Genomic DNA, 4519 nt, shown 5'->3' with positions numbered 1-4519 from the left:
GGGGTTCATTATTGTCAGATTGCCACACTCGGTTATTGGGATTTTCTTTCTGTTTCTTATGTTTTGGCATTTTGATTTATCATTTGAAACCCGTGTTAGTTTTTTTCCTTTTGGTGTGTAGATCCTTCTGTGTCTCAGTTTGTCTTAATTAGATTCAGTTTCTCTGTTCCAATATCCCCACAGCTATTTCACATTCCCTCTGATTAGCTCAGCTGGTTCTGAGACATTCTCTTCTCCTGTCTCACTATTTAAGTTCCTGTTTTGTTTTTGTTTTTTGTTAGTGCTGGATTTTTCATTTCCATGTCCCAGGTCTCCTCGTGCCAGTTTTGTTAAGTCTTAATTTTCCACCATTAAACGTTTTTCATTCCATCTCTCTGCCTCTGGTTCCATTTGGGTCCAACTGACACATCAGACATGTGTGTGGAAATCATCAATTTCCAGCAATATGTCATACATTTGTACTATTTTTGAAATAAAACCTGTAAAGTCTTGAAAAAAGTCTTTTGATGGTTGATAAACCAGAGTACACAAGACAGTCACGTTTTAATTTACAACGGTTGAAACAACGTTGAAAGTTGAGACTTAAAACACGACATTAGACACTTCACTTCTTTTCAGAGTGAATTCTCTCACTCTCATGCCGTAAATTAGTTCTGGAGTGTCGGTCTTGGTCGGACCCGATGGGCCGACATTAGCTGTGTTTCTGTTGCAAATATGTGCAAAACTTTCCACTGTCGAAAAAACACAATTTCACAATTGCGTTGTTTTCATTACCGTAAATAAGAAACGCAATTAAAAGCACGCATGAGTAAATTTGTTCACAAAATAAGCTATCTAAAAAAAAACAACCCCCTACCACTTCCTGTCAACTTGTTCTTTGTGGTTTTCGATTCGGTTGTTGATCATGTGACTCATGTGGTGCGAAAAAAGTATTTCCATTGGTGTTTTCTGAAGCAGACCAATTTTAATACAGTCACACACACAAAAAAAACACCTTGTCTTGGCGCCAAAACCTCTTTTTGTTTGAAATTGGAGCGTTTCCTTAAAGCAAATTCATTTTGCAAATGTCAAATTGTACAATTACACGTTCAATAGAATCGCAGCTGTAATGGGCCAGGCCAGCTGGCAGCTTTGTCTCGGATCACATCATCTTAGAGGAGGCATTTTGTAGCTCTTTTCAAAAATGTATTTACCATTTAAAGACATGATTCATTACTTATTACTAAATAAAATAATTAAACTGAGGAGTCTAAGAAAAATTTGAATGAAATATGTGTTTTTCAGCTGAGGATGGTCACAGCAGTGTCTCCATGTCATTCATGACCTTTCACCTCCAGCCTTACCTGTGTGCAGGGTAGTGGCTGGTAGTAACATTTTTTCAAGACCCACCTTCCAGACCTTACTGGGCCTAATTATAACTTCCACTAACAAAGACAAGCAGCAAGTCTCTGACAGAAACCGCCGATACTGTTAGCTCTGTTAGCAGAGGACAAATAGATACAGATATATATTTGATGAAATGCAGTCTTAGCTCATTACATAACCGGATGAGACAGATAATCTGTGAAAGATTTTTGTAGCTCCTGTCCCTTCTCCCAGTGCAAAGTAGAAACAACCAATCAGAGCCAGGAGGCGGGTCTTAGTGCTGTCAATCACCCTCTGAGATCTCTGCTTCTTCCTGATAGCAGAGCCTGCAGTGAATGCTAAGGCTAGTTAGCATAGCCTCTAACAGCAGATATAGTTTTCCTGTAACAGTAAGTTGTTTCTCCACATTTAGCGGCACATAAATGAGATTGATTGATGGCGTTAAGCCCCTCCTCCAGGCTCTGATTGGCTGGTTTTGACTGGGAACTTTGCAGTTTTTCACACATCAATAGCAGATCAGAGATTAGATGGAGTTCAATCTTTTCACAGATCATCTTTCTCATAGTATTGTCATGACATGGTGACAGTTTTAACAAATCTGTAAACAACTTTTTTTTTTTTTTATCAGTTGCATACTGTAGTTTTAAGCAAGTGTGGAACTTCCTAGAAATAAACGGCCTGTTTTTTATTTTGTTTGAAAGTAATAAAGCATCTGATAAGAACCTGTACATCCAGTCTCAGAGCCTCTGAGCATAAATATGATCTCTCACCTTTTTGCTTGAATTTTGGAAACATGCTTTAAGTCCTGAATGTAAAGACTGTGTAACTTCCTAACGTTTGTGTGGCTGCATGAAATAATGATTCTGTTATGAAAAGCAGGCTTCAGAAGGACCATCCCACAGTTGCTACAACAGTTTCCATCAGTGGAGAAAAATACTTTGACCCACCAGCCACAAAACGAAAAGGGGAGGCAGATGTTGGAAAATGATGGGATTGGAATATTTGTATACACTTGTTATTGTTTCACCTCTTCTTTTCGAGCTCTTTTACACTTTTGTTTACCTTGTGTTTATGCGTCATAAACTGACGTAAGTTGGCAGATTTTACGTTTTCCAAACAAAGTCTGAAGAGAAATGCACCAGCAAAAAGAATATTCAGTACCATCAGAATGACCGATGATTCCATAACTGAGGTTGACATAATAAACAAATAAACAAAAGGAAAAAAAAACGAATTACACTGTGACTTTTTGTTTGGTTTGACAGATGTATAACAATAAGAAAGAAAGATCATCGTGCATTCAGGTACTGATTTTGTTCAGGCTTTTAAAAAACTTCACATTGTGTCCTAAGGGTTTGTTTTACTCATCAAGGATCACTTAAAGGGGCAGTGTTATGTATTTTCCAGACACAAGCACTTATTTTGTAGTACAGTCAAGTAATCATGTCACCTTCAGTTGCTATATCAAATAAGACAAGTTGACTGTAATTTAACACCTGGAAATTGGGCCTCTGTCTCTTTAAGAAGCTCCTGCTCTTTCTGAAACTCCACCGTCAGGAAGTCATCATGACATCTGACCTGTATTAACCCTTTAACAACGTTTTTACCAGTGTTTCACTGAGAAGTAGCTCCTATAATGAGCTCCGGCTGATGCGCAGTTCCACCAGGTGTTTGCTAATTGCTGCTGGCTAGTCTGAAGGAGCCGAGAAGGGGACAGGTGCGGGGTAGGGCTGCTCTGTGAGGCTGAAGCTTGGAAACTGCAGCTCAGAGGAGGAGCTTCGTCTTATTAAAGGATTTCTCAAACATGCATAAAGTAGATTTTTGATGTAAAGCTGAAAAAAGTTGACTTTACACGATACTGCCCCTTTAAATCAGTTCTCAGTTGTAACATGACAGCAGTGGGTCTTTTTTTTATTTCAGCGTTTCCTGAAGCCTCATCCTGATTCCGGATCAGGATGAGGCACGACTGTGTACTCTCTCTCCTCGCAAACGTGATTAACCTGTTTGGGTTCCCTGCCGCCCTTTCAACACAATCCAGTTTTTTGCTTTTTAGTTTGTTTTATTGCCAAATATGCCAACGTGGCTCAGTCCAACTTAACTTGTTGTCTTCCACACATTTAAATGATCACCAGGTCCCATTCAACCCAGATGAGGATCACGGGCACGTCGCTGCTTCGTCCGTTCAGCTCCTCGCCGTATCTGCCGCCAGAAGCCGCAGTCAGGAGAATTTATCAGCGGATGTGCGAAAACAAGCATTTGCTGGCAGGCTGCGAGTTTACGGCACTGCCTGGCGGGGGGAAACCAGCGGGAGCCGTTTTAATCACATCAGATTGTAGATACGGAGCCATGTGGATCTGACGAGCAGAGAGTCTTCCTGGTAGAGCTGCGTGTCGGTGGTTAGGATGTGCTGTGTGGTCGTATCAAGGCCAGCCGTGTCGAAAAACTGCTGCTCTGCTCAGAATGCGCTTCGCTCCAGATAAAGATCAGAATCCGAACCGTGTGCTGCTGCCGACTCTGGCCTAGTTTGACTGAGAACAGGAGAGATTCGCAGCCCTGATATCGATCTCCATATGAGTGTGATGATGGGGAACTTTTTTTTCTTTTTTTTTATGCGAGCACCAAAAGTAAAAAAAAAACAAAAAAAAAACATCATGTTGAATTAGCTGAAGCCTGTGGCTGTAGTTTTATGCATGTTTTCCAAGAAGGGGGAATCTTGTTCTGCTCCGTAGCACAGATAGTAAACCACCTTCCTCCTCCTCCTCCTCATCAAAGTTAAGCCCAGAGTAATTGTTCCTTTTCTCTGTACACAATCGGCCCGAGAAGCTGCAGTGTAATCCGCGCTGCGAACCGCAATTGCAGCGTTGCTGTAGCTTGTTAAACAATACGAGGATTATGAAGAGAAATGAAGCGTTTAAATTTACAAAAACAGGCAGTTTGGAGTACAGCAGCGACTGACCGCAGCCCACCACACGGGACACGTGACGATCCGGTCCGGGAGCCGGGGACAGCTCTGGGTCCGATTCTAGCTTCCTTCTGTCGCATCTGCCTCAATCCCAGAATGCACCTGGTCTGCGTAGCGATGAATAAACGTGTTAGTTTAGTTACCTTTTGGGATCAAAAAAAAAAAAAAAAAAAAAGTATTTTTGGTTCAGTG

At 41.1% G+C, this 4519-nt stretch overlaps 1 long non-coding RNA gene across 1 annotated transcript in view; it reads left to right on the top strand.

Moving 5' to 3' along the window:
* LOC106957294 (uncharacterized) overlaps positions 1-1692 on the top strand; it is a 12142-nt gene extending 10450 nt beyond the window's left edge. Inside the window, exon 3 of the long non-coding RNA XR_001426924.1 lies at positions 1581-1692. This is a non-coding gene — a long non-coding RNA (uncharacterized LOC106957294). The remainder of the gene's footprint in view (positions 1-1580) is intronic.
* Positions 1693-4519: the final 2827 nt, after the last annotated feature.

The sequence above is a fragment of the Poecilia latipinna genome, unplaced genomic scaffold (assembly GCF_001443285.1).
Source record: "Poecilia latipinna isolate Pla-1442-1.1 unplaced genomic scaffold, P_latipinna-1.0 Scaffold892, whole genome shotgun sequence".
Taxonomy (NCBI): domain Eukaryota; kingdom Metazoa; phylum Chordata; class Actinopteri; order Cyprinodontiformes; family Poeciliidae; genus Poecilia; species Poecilia latipinna.
Note: the sequence above shows the minus strand (reverse complement) of the source record. Positions and strands in the feature narration are given on the sequence as shown.